Consider the following 12,613-nt stretch of genomic DNA (forward strand, 5'->3'; position numbering starts at 1 on the left):
TGCGAGAGGGTGCAGGTCAGACTGAGGGAACCTCCCGAGTGCACGAATTTTCATGCACCGGACCTCTAGTAAAAATATATTAAAGAAAAACAAGAACAGCACTCAAGACTCTCCATAGAAAAAAAAAGATGGCGACCGGCAGGAAGGTAGGGAGAGAGAGAGTGTGAGTGAGGAACCCATAGAGAAGAGTGTAGACGTGTGTGGTGTGTGGGTGTATGAGCTAGGGTCAGTTAGATTCTGCAGGTCTTCCAAGGGGCTGCCTAACCGGGCAGTCCTAGACGGCGGAGCCCCGCGCACAAAGCAGACACTTCTCAGCGGCTGGTGCAGACGCGGAGACCACGCCATCTTGAGAAACAGAACTGCCTGAGACTCGGATCCTGGCTTCTGACACAAACCAGGATCCTGCAGCCACTGGGGACAGAGAACTGCTATCACAGCTTCAGACCAACAAACAACAAGAATCCAGACTTCCCGGCAGAATTCCGTGAGTCAAAGAGCCTACCCCCTCCCCGCAGGCGCGCAGACAGCGCCATTGTAACTGATAGATCCGCCTCTCGCCCAAGCTGCAGAGCTTTGCGCAGGGACTCGCTCCCCCTCAGGGAATTTGGCGCGCAAGGGACAGAATCAGCTCCCTGTTGGGGAAATCTGTCAGTTCGCACAGAGGGCTCCCCTTCGGAGAATTTGGGGGAATTTGGCTTGCGGGTCACAGCTCCCCCTTCGGGGAATCTTAGTGCTTGCACAGAGGGGCTTTCCCTTTGGGGAATTTGGCGCGCAGGACAGACTCCGCTCCCCTTCCAGGACTCTGGTAGAGTGCATGGAGCCAGCTCACCTTCAGGAAATTGAGAGTGTGCGCCCTACCCGGTTTGGCTCAGTAGAGAGAGCACACACAGGACGCAGCTCCACTTCAGGGAATTTGGCACGCCGGACACAGCTGCCTGGGATCCCTGACTCACAGCGCATTCACACTAAGAGCCAGCGACCCCAATTGTTGGTGCATGCACACACAGGGACCCTGATTCTCAACGAGAAACCGCACAAGGCAACAGAGACTCTGACACTCGAGTCGTGGTGCAGACACAGGGAAATTCTGACTCCTGGCACATGCTAAGGATCTCATTTTCGGCACATACCAACAGTGTGGTGCAGACAGGGCCCCTGATTCTAAGTGTGCACACGAGACCACACGGAACACTGGGGACACTGACCCTGGGCAAGTCTGGTTCCCACCAACCAAAGGCAGCCACACGTTCTAGTGTCAGAGCACTTCAGTGAAACTCGGGTGGAGCGAAGTCCCCACAGCACACGGCCCAGGTTCACGCAAACGGAAGCTTGAGCTTTCTGGTGATAGCCAGAATGGGGAAACGAAATAACTCACAGAGGAAAGAAAATGTGGAGTCGCCAAGAAAGGAAATCGGTGAAACTGAAGCTTGCGACATGACCGAAAAGGAGTTTAGAGTAATGGTCGTGGAATTTATACATCGGATGGATGAGAAAATCAACAACTTATGCAAGAATCAGGAAGAAATGAAAAGTGATATAGCTACAATCAAAAACACCATGGAAAGTTTCAACAGCAGACTACAAGAAGCAGAGGACCGAATTAGTGAGTTAGAAGATCAGGTACAGAAACAAGCTCAATCTGAACAGCAATTGGAGAAAAGACTCTCCATACCCTGATTCCTGCCACCCTCTGAAGCCTCAACTTCTGCCACATCTTCCTTATGAGTTATGCCCTAGAACAGCCCCATCCAAGAGAAATGGTACATAAGCCAGATATTAATTTTAAATTTTCTAGTAGCCACATAAAAAAGGTGAAACAAATTATATTAACATATTTTACTTAACCTAATACATCTAAAATATTCACTTTGTCATATAATCAATATTTTGAAAGTATTAAAGAGATAGTTTACATTCCTATTTTGAATTAAGTCTTTGAAAGTTGGAATACATTTTACACTTAAACCTCAATTTGAATGAGACGCATTTTGAGCTGCATTTGAACATGTGGCTATAGCTAGCATGTTAGACAGCAGAGATCCAGTACTAATAAGATGCTTGATATATCTCCCATGCTCTTTTTATGCCTTTGTTCTTTTTTCCAAACTTACTCCTATTCATATTTTGAGATTCAGATTAGACAGCCCTTCTTACCGCCTCACCTGTGACAAGTACAGGCTCATATTCCATTAGCTGGTTGTGTGTTCCACCATCACAACATGTCCCAACACACACTGAACTCATCTCTCTATGTCTGTCTCCAATGCTAGAACATAGTTCCTCCAAAGCAAAATCCTACCAGACATACTCACTTTCATATCTCAAGCACCTTGCAAAATGTTTGTGTACTATAGCAAACAATCCAACCTTGGCTGAATTAAAAAAATCAGAATAGCATGTGCACCACTGAAATGAGCTGTAAGTTTAAATTCTAGGTTCCTCAGTAAACATTTCATATCCTTGGTTAACAACAACAACAAATGCAAAGATATATTGCAAACATACCTAATCCTGTTTTTGGTTCTGTTTCAATGCAGCGTTTACTTATGAAAACATTATACATGTGTCATAGCTTGAGTAGCATAAAGAAATTTAAATTTTGAAGTTATAAGCGATCTTAGATATGATCTAGTTATTTTACAAATGAAGAAAAAAAATAGGTAAAAGTGTTTAAACGATGAATATACATTTACAAAAGTAGCTAACGCAGAACTAGCACCATAACCACATGCCTAGACCCCTGTAGGTTTCCTTTATACTACTCTGCTTGTGTGGTGTGTCAACTATTCACATTAAACAATGTGTAATTAAAATGCTTTTAAAATTAGAGAAAACTTGTACAATTGAAAAAATCTAGTTGTTTGTTATTATTGATGTAGTACCTTTCAAGATGGCATGGCAGACAATATACCACTTAACACATATTCCTTTGCTTCTCCTTCTGTTCATGCCACAGTTCCATAGAGCCATATGGCTAGTTCTAGCCAAAGAAACATGTGCGGAAGCGGCACATGTCACCTCTGGGGTGTAGCATACTTTTCTCCCATGACCCTAGAACCAGTATCGAGATATCACTGCTACAGGCTGGAATAGGCCTGCTATGCCAAGATGCCAAATGGAGGGGTAGGCCTCCACAAGAACAAGAAATAAACTTTAGTCGTGCTAAGTATCTGAGATTTTCAGGTTGTTTTTCAATGGCAGAAGTTCATGCTAAATTTCCCTAAATAATAACTAACAGAAACCTAAATTACATATCTAAGGAAGTATACCTTGAAATACAGTACCATGGCAAATGAATTTAATAACACTAAATACAAACCTACTTTTAATATTTTCTGCTATTTTTAGTTTAAAATCACATGATAAACTATACATTAAATTGCAGATGTATCAGATATAAAATCTTGTTAAAGACGTAAATTGTCAATATAGAAAACACACAGACAAAATCAAATGCTGAATCAAGATTTTAGTACAGATTACTTTTTCTAAAACTGGCAATGTCCTCATGAAATGGCCATGCCAGCCTATGGCACTGAGCCAGGACCTAGTTTTCCTTTCACACTGAGATGGCTCCATGAGGAACTCCTATTGACATTATGGAAATTCAAGAAGGTTTCTCTCATCACCCCTGAGAGCATTGCTGCATCACTTCTTTCTGAAACTATAAAAAGTTTTTATTTACCACTGTCAGAAGTTACCTCTTATAAATTCTACTAGTTGCAATTATTTCCCTATCTATACATGTATTATAATATATTATTAATTAAAGGCCACAAATGTCATTTGGGGGAGAATTAATGGTGTACACTTTGAATCTCCTGACTGCGCATATAGGGATGTCAGTATAAGATTGCATTGGAACGTCTGGAAAGAGTTAGTTAACATCAAAATTTTAGAAAAATACTAAATTTTTTTAAAGGCAGAGCTGCTGACGGTGATAGTTATTTTGCAAACTGAAAGCATGATTGCCTTGTGTTTCAGCCAGAAGAGTTTCAGCCAACTGTGGCATGAATTTCCTGAATGTCTGACTTTTAAATTCATACAGAAAAACTTTAGACATATAGAAGAGATTATCACAGATGCTTAGACTTTTAAATGCTGCTATGCCTTTCTAAGTAATGAATTAAACTAGATAATTCCCAATTATTATTACAGAGTAACTATGCAAGGCAAGGCTATCCACATCTCTGAGATGATCAAGATTTTGGTCATGTTAATGTTTCCCTGAAGTACATTTCCTTGCATTAAAAATGTGTACTTTGTTGGAAAGAATTTCATTATAATTCACACAACTTGCTTTAACTAAATGGTTGGCAGATTACTTGTGCTTCATTTAAGAATATGGCTGAATGTCTTTGAATTTGCAATACACAGAATTTTATAAAAATCAAAATATATCTGGGACATTCATAGACTCACTTTACCTTATATTTTCCCCTACCCCTCATTTCTATTTTTATGGGTGTTTTTTTGTTTTGTTTTTGTTTTACTGTAGGGTGTGTTTTCCTGTAAGTATCCTCATAACTTCTGTGTAACTTGGGAGAACATACATAACCACGTAAAGAGAGAAATGATCACATCTGACTTATCAATAGAGTTTTTAGAAATCTAAAATATACCTCACAGAAGCATTGCTTGATTCTTAGAATTGGTAATAGTTTCTAAAGCCTTCCCCATGCTGGGGGCCTGGAGGGACCCTGACTGGCCCCTAAGTGACAACTTAAGTAACAGCAATAAGCCCTAAGGACTCAGTGTTCATTGTTTATGGCTGAGGTCTGCTGAAATAGACTGGTGCAACACAACTACTTAATAAATAGTAGTTACTATGACAATCATTATCATTCGCATCACCCTAGTCAACCCATCGCCTCCCTAGACAGACAGCAGAGGTTCCTGGAATAGAAGTTCAATAGTAACAGCCAGAAGTGTAAAGCGGGTTGAAGCAGCACCAAAAAATAAGACAGATAAGCCCTGGATGGAATTTCAGAATCACATACAAACATATTACACAGCTCTTCCCTAGCTAACTCCCATTCATTCTTCAACCTTAGGCTAAAAATCACCTTTCAGGATGCCGTCCATGACCTTCTTGGATTAGTATAGGATGGCATTCCCTTTCCAATACTTCCACAAAACTTTGCATTAACCTTGCTGTATCAGTTATTCACTCAAAAATTGTTTATTGAGCCCTTACTACAGGCCAGGAACTACGTCAGGTAATATGAACACAACATGAACATAATTCTGCTGCTTTTCTCAGAGTTCCAGTCTCAGTTAATGATCTCACCATTCAGCCAAATGCCCAAAATCTGTCTTGACTCTTTCCTCCCATCCGTTTCACATTAAACGAGGTACTAAGCCTTGAGAATTTTTAACTCTCTCCACCCAAACCACCACTGCCTACCTAGCACAGCTGTCTGTCCTCTCCCCTGGGAACTATTCCCACAACCTCCAGTCCCTATCCTTTGCAACCCAACCTACACACCTACAAGTGGAGCTCCGAGAATGGAAATCAGATTATCGTGCTCTCATGTCAAATATGTCTAGAGTTTCCCCAATGTATCTGGTGATTTCCCTTGGTTTCCATATTCTCCCACGTACCATGAACTTCTGCTATATTAAACTATTTGCAGTTTCCTACATATGTTCTACTCTTTTATGCCTACCAATGACACCTAATATGGTTCCTAGCACCTACTACATGCTTAATTCATATATATTGATTAAAACAATGAACAAGTAAAAGTATTCATATTTGTATGCTTAATAGGCCTTCTGTTTGAATTGTCATTTGTCTCCAATTCTCAGCATCTTCATCATGTTGCATTCCAAATGCCTAGCACAGCATCTGCAACCTAGGAAATGCTAAGGAGTGTTTTTGGAATGGACAAATCATCTCCTTAGCTTAGGACACAAAGTGGAATACAAGCAAGTAGAGAGCAATGGTTTTCTCTTTCATAAGGAAAGCCTTTGCTGTTTCCTTCAGGAACATGAACTCTGCAGGTCTTGAGAGGTAAAATCAGAATAACCTATGAGAGCAGCCGTGGGAGGAGACATGCCCTTCTTTTTCATTCTGATTTTAATTCAGCAGATATTGATTGAGGTACTGTAAAGGTAGCACCACATAATGGAAACAGAATTGCCCTGGGAGTCAGAGGACCTGAAGTAAATTCTAGTACTGATTCTACCTCTAATAAGCTGTGTGACCTGGATGCTGCTGTATCAGAAGCCAGTCCACCCCACGGACCTCCTATTTATGCAAACAATTAAAGCCCCTTTTTCTGCTTTAGTTGGGTTTCTGATGCTTGAAACCAGGAGTGCTGACTAATATCCCATTCTTATGGTCTCTTGTGGTTGCATTACTATGTGGGTAAGCCAAAAAAAATGCCATAGATAAAGCATATTTAGATTATAGCAAAGCATTTGGCCTAAGTCTCTTAAAATTTCCTCATAGAGGGCTCAATTGTTCACTTAGATGGACTTGAAACTTGTTGAACCAACATATGCAAAAATGTTCTGATTAACAAATATGCACCCATGGAGAGAGATCTCTCGTGTCATGTTACAAGGCCTGAACTGCCCCTAGTCTATTTAAGGTTCCCAGCAGGCATTTAGAAGAATGAGAGGCATGCCTACCATACTTCTAGGCCTCTCAGAGCTGGAAGAAATAGTTAATATAATAGATGTATGAGTCAAATTCAATGGCCTAACGAGGCCCAAGAGGATGAATTTAATAAGGAAGATAGAGAAAAGGCCCACTTAGGGCCATAGGCCTCTGAAATGACCCATATCTTCAGTTTTCCCCCAAATACATTTGGAGATATTACCTAGCCTAGGAAATGAGACTCTTCTGTTTTTCTTTTTGATTTTTAATACTTATAATTAAGTTTCTTGTATATTGAGCACTTTTATTCCATTTTTAAAGATAAGGTATTCTTCTTTTCTTTTTTAACCCCACCCCCACCCCTCACCACAGAGCTCAGGGCTAAAAGGGCCACTGGAGGGGAGCAGGCAGCCCCGGTTATGCACAAGCACGTGCTCCGGTGCTGCAGTCTGACCCCACACCACGCGCAGGCTCAGTAGGGGCTCAGCAGCAGCGTGTGGGTATTATTTCTTCATTGTACTGTTCTTAGAGTTATTTGAGAAAGTTGCCCATTTGTGATTAATTAGTTGTTGTTTTTTTATTTTGTGTTTGAGTCTTAAGGCCTTTGGGCATATGCACCTGAAAATTAAAATTGATTATACTAGCATAATGAAATCAAAATGATTTTATGTAGCTTCATGATTTATATTTATTTGGAAAGTTATTTTAATTATAATTTATAGGTTATTCATCACAAGCACAACTGCTTTTGTTTTCCTCGTTCTCACCTACAAGAAAATCTCAAGATTTCTTAAATCCTGCTCATGTAACACATCATTTGGCATCTATTTTTCTTTCTTGTTATTGCTTCCATTCCTCTACTTTTTCTCTTATTGACTGGCTTTGACCAGCAAGTCCAGCCAATTTGGCATGGGCACGGGAAACACAATCACCTCCTTGCCTCTTGCCCACTGTGCCTTCAAAGTGAAGGGACCTTCAGTCCTCTCTGAGCTCAGGGGAGAGTGCAAGAAATGAACTCTGGCTCCAATCCTCCCGCCCTCACTAGCCCTGAGGAGAAGAGAGAATAGGAATACTCATACTGGATTCTAGCCCCAGACACACCTATAAGAAAAGTCCTGCACAGATGGAGGGAGGGTTCAGGGAATTGGCCCAGCCATTAATAAACAGTAGCTCATTTTTTCATCTGGATATTATTTTTGTGATTTCATATCCTCTGAAATCTCCAAAAGATCATGAGGATGGTGGCAGGACTCAAGAATAGAGCTCAGAACCTGACCTATTACTTATGTAGTAGTGTAGCTCATTGCTTTGTTTCACCATCCACACAATCATTTACTCATTCAGCAAACATTGATCAATGTGCCAGACTCTCTACAAGGCACAGAGATGACAAAGATAAGACACAGGCTCTGCACTCAAACAGTTCAAATCCCTCCCATTCATTCTGTCAGACCCCATACACATTGCCTTGGGGAACTTCAAAAGCTTAAAGACTAGAAGGAAAAACAGGCTATGCTATGCTAATAGAAAGGTTCAGAGAAAGTGTTCTTTGAGGTCTGAACAAGTAGAAACTGCTTTAGCTCCATGGCTCTGAGAGGGTTTCGTGGAAGGAAGCTGGACAGGATGGAATCATGCAGGGAAAAGGCAAAGGGACCAAGTGAGTCCACCCCAAAGTGATCACATCTGCCAGCCCTGACAACAGCAATGCTCCCCTCTTTAGATAACCACAGAAATCACTGAATTAATAAAAAATGAAATGAGGCACTATCTTTGTTTAAAAAGAAAGGGGAGGGGGCGGGAAACAAACCAGCCTACCCTTTGCCTTTCCTATAAAACTATATTACTGCTCCTTCTTGCCATCTATCTAGATAATAATTTCTGTAATCACCAACCTGACACCGGCAGGCCTCACAAAAAGCTAATATTACAATTAACACCAGAGCTCCACATTAAATAAGAAAACAAAATTGGGAGACATAATGTATTTTGAGTAAAAGGAAAATAAACCAGAAACTGTGTGTATATATAAACATGAGGAGGAATATACATGTGTTATGTGGTGGTATATATAGATTCTGTATTGTGGATAATGCTCTTCCCAGTAACCTGTTTAAAATAACAACACAAAACAAGAAAACCAGTACACTGCAGCAGGTATCCGCATAAAGAAGCCACCCACTTCCTGAGAACATTCCTGATGCTCTGCCTACCCTCCTTATGTCCCATTACTTCACAGCTCCAGCAGCAAGCTTGATGTATTACCCTCCTGACATCTTTCCTCACTCATCATCTACTCCCTGGGAAAGTAAGTCACTTAGATGTCATAAGAACCCCTCACCAGGTCCTTAAGAACCCACTTTCCATGCACCTGCACCCTTTGAGTCTGTCCCTCATTTTCTGAGCTCCATCTAAATTGTAAAAACTGCCCTAACTGGTTTGGCTCAGTGGATAGAGCATCGGCCTGTGGACTGAAGGGTCCTGGGTTCAATTCTGGTCAAGGGCACATGCCAGGGTTGCAGGCTCGATTCCCAGTGGTGGGTGTGCAGGAGGCAGCCAATCAATGATTCTCTCTCATCACTGATGTTTATCTCTCTCTCCCCCTTCCTCTCTGAAATCAATAAAAATATCCTATATAACAAAAGCCTAATATGCTAAATGCCTGACCATTCGACAGTTCGACCAGTCGCTATGATGTGCACTGACCACCAGGAAGCAGACACTCCGACCGTTAGGTTGGCTTGCTGCTGGGGTCTAGCCAATTGGGACTGGGCGAGACAGCTGGACATGACCTGGAGCCCTCCCTGGCCCCAATCATGCAGCGATGGGGTCCCTTGGCCTGGCCTACATCCTCTCGCAATCTGGGACCCCTCAGGGGATGTTGGAGAGCCAGTTTCAACCAGATTCCCACAGGCCAGGCCGAGGGGCTGCACCGGTGCACAAATCCATGCACCGGGCCTCTAGTATTTAAAATAATTAATTAGTTAATTAATTAATTGTAAAAAAACAGGGCCACATTTGTTCTGTCACAATCTGCTCATTTCACCAATATGCTTACTAAAATTTCTTTGTGAATTTTCATCAGCTACATCATGTGAGCTAGAAACCATTTACCAGACAGAGGTCCAGCTGAAACCATGGGTTACCCTGGAGTTCCATGCTAAGGAAGGCTGAAGTAAGTGGAACTGGGCAATGCTGAATATTTGGTATCTCAGAAAGAACCTGCTCACAACCATCAGGTTGGGTGAAATGAAGTCTTGGTTCAGGACAGCCAATCTGCACACAATGTCCTTTCTATTCCCTAGGGCTAAAAACTTTTTGTTTTAGCCCTGATATCAGGGATTGGAAACTGGCCCCTGGGCCAAATCTAGCCATGCCCATTCTAGCCTATGTATTGTCTGTGGATGCTTTTGCACTTCAATGGCAGAGTTGAGTAGTGACAAAGACCAGCTGGAGACAGGCCCACAAAGCTGAAAATACCTGGCCCTTTACAGAAAACCTTGCTGATTCTTACCTTATATTTATCACTAAATACTGCCAATTGTTCCTCTAAAAGACTTCCTAATTTCATAATGCCCTCTTATTTCCAATGATAGCACTGTGACTCAAGCTCTCTTTCTTCATGGTTTGGGGTACCTTCCCTCTCCTACTCATCCTGCACACTGCTGCCTGGCTGATCCTCTGACCACTTATTGAATCCTCTCAAACCCACGCCCAAGGACTTACATGCTCTTAAGTGCCACCAAAGCCAATTTCCTAATTTTACCCTTCAGGGCTCAAGTCAGATGTCTGTCTCCCTTCTGTCTCAGCAGCATCCAGCACTGCCTACACTCTCTGAGCTCTCTTCCCTCCCACAGGCTCTGCTCCCATATCCTGCAGGGAATCTCAGGTCCACAGATTCCCCACTGGGCACTCCACATTCTGTCCGCCGTTCAATTACTCACTCACATCCAGTTCATTTCTTGCTGAATATTTGCTCACCTTATAGATTCAAATGGTAACAAAAAAAATAAGTTAGGATAAAGACTATAGTAAGAGAAACGCTGCTGAGAGGAATTCACTTGGGAGATGATTCTCTCTTAGACATGATTTCCTAAATGATACCACATCTCAACACGTGGACCACCTAAACTCAAGGCAAAAAAGGCTCATGTCTCCCTGCACATGGCAGTTAGGGTTTACATCACACACTTACCTGTTTTCACAGTACTTTATATTTTTGCCCTTTATCTCCTCAAGCATTTTATAAGTCCCCATTGGGATATGGAATATGTATTGCAGTGCTAGGGAATAAAGGAGAGGAACTAAAAAATAACTGATTGTGAGATACAGAAGTATATTCTTTAATAAAACCTAATGACTTCTTCAATTTCCATATCTACATATGAAAAACCAGAACTTGCTTCGCAGATAGTGTGAATTTGGGAAGAAAAAGGCAACACCTCTGTCGGGGCCTAGTCTGGGCATGTCTGTCCAGCCTCAGATACCCATTTGGATGGTCAGGGCTCTGACAGACTGAATGTTTATAAATATACTGTTCTGGGAGCTGCTGTACTGCCAACAAAATAACAAATCTTGCTGTAAAATCCCTAGGAAAGAAAGGCTAAAGAATGTTCGCCCCGGTTTTGTCTTCCTTCGCTGTTCCTCTGCTCTGCTTAGTCTTTTCTTCACATGTCATCACGATGTGCCAGCACCGCCCTCGGAACCCAACCTGCTCTGTGATCGCAGAGATCATGGACTGCCAGGCCAGCCACTGGAAAAGGATCATGCTTTTAAAAGTAAGCTCCATTTATAACCTGAGCCTCTCTTGAAAGCTATTATCATATTCTCTTAAAACCATCTTTAGATCCTCCTTCCCTGCATATTCCACCCCAACCTACCAATTTCTGACTCTTGTCTGGGACCTTTCACTTCTAATTGCTTTTCCAAACATAAATGAAAGTACTAAATATTAATAACTGGAAGAAGATATGAAAAGGAATATGCTTCAAATTCATTTTTAGCCATTTTAAGTCAAAAGGAGCAAAATGTCAGCCTTAAAAAAAAAGCTTCTTTTTTTATGAATTGGTACAATATAGGTAGGAAATAATGCCTCAAACCCCAAATGGATTTTGAACATAAACATTTCAGTTATGTGTCCAGTTTCTACGTCAGTGTTAGCCAGTATGGTCACATTAACAGGAAAGCTAGTCAGGAAAAGCAGAGGCAAGTAACTGCTATTGTCAACCACACTGCTAATGTGTTAGGTGCCATCAATGTTTGGCTGCCAAGTTCTGAAAACTCTGTCTTTGAAAGTCTGCGAGCACTGTATTCACAGAGAAGGTAGGTGGCAGAAAAAGGCTGGAGAGGTCAGGTGTCTGTGTGAATCAGTTTTTAGAAAGATCTGAAACTCCAAACAGCAGTGTGTGTGCACTCCAATGTGTAAAGCTGGAGAAAAGTAACGCTGGGTTGAAAAATCAAAGCCACTTACAGTAGATACACATCCAAGACAGAGGGATAGTCTTTAAATATATAGTTAGCTTTTTAGCCTCTCCATGTGGAAAACTCCGAATTGTCAAGAGCAACACCAAAGATTTACTGTTATAGTCAGATTTCTCCTGCTAACGTATTGTTCACAAACTTTCAGAGGAATTTTTCAAAAGCGGTTTTCACAAATGCCTAAATGACTAACCACTGCACAGAAGGCTTTGTTCACCTGTTGCCACATCTCCTAGCTCAATCTGCTCTGTCCATCCAAAAACAGATCCTTCCCAGGTCCAAAGCATTATTAATAATGTTATCAACAAGTATTAAGAACTCTAGCTGACCATTTGGAAAAGCTAGCTGTAGAATGATACATTAGAAATCTTCAGGCAGTGGTGGGAGGTGCTAGAGACAAAAACACGAGGAGGGGCTCACAGAATCGTACACAGAAAACAGCTGTTATGACAAGTGGTGCACTAGGGATTGGCTGGATTCACTTCTCAGCCTTACCCCAGGCCCACACTCTCTACTTGATCATCTGAGTGC

The 12,613-nt window shown here is 41.7% G+C and overlaps 1 protein-coding gene and 1 non-coding gene across 6 annotated transcripts in view; both read right to left on the reverse strand.

Moving 5' to 3' along the window:
• Positions 1 to 12,613, reverse strand: part of FARS2 (phenylalanyl-tRNA synthetase 2, mitochondrial) — a 571,059-nt gene that overhangs the window by 274,884 nt on the left and 283,562 nt on the right. The gene's annotated exons all lie outside the window — the stretch shown is intronic.
• LOC114227571 (small nucleolar RNA SNORA76) lies at positions 6,974 to 7,103 on the reverse strand. The gene has a single exon (XR_003613630.2). It is a non-coding gene; the product is annotated as a small nucleolar RNA SNORA76 (small nucleolar RNA).

Source organism: Eptesicus fuscus, chromosome 9 (genome assembly GCF_027574615.1).
Source record: "Eptesicus fuscus isolate TK198812 chromosome 9, DD_ASM_mEF_20220401, whole genome shotgun sequence".
Taxonomy (NCBI): domain Eukaryota; kingdom Metazoa; phylum Chordata; class Mammalia; order Chiroptera; family Vespertilionidae; genus Eptesicus; species Eptesicus fuscus.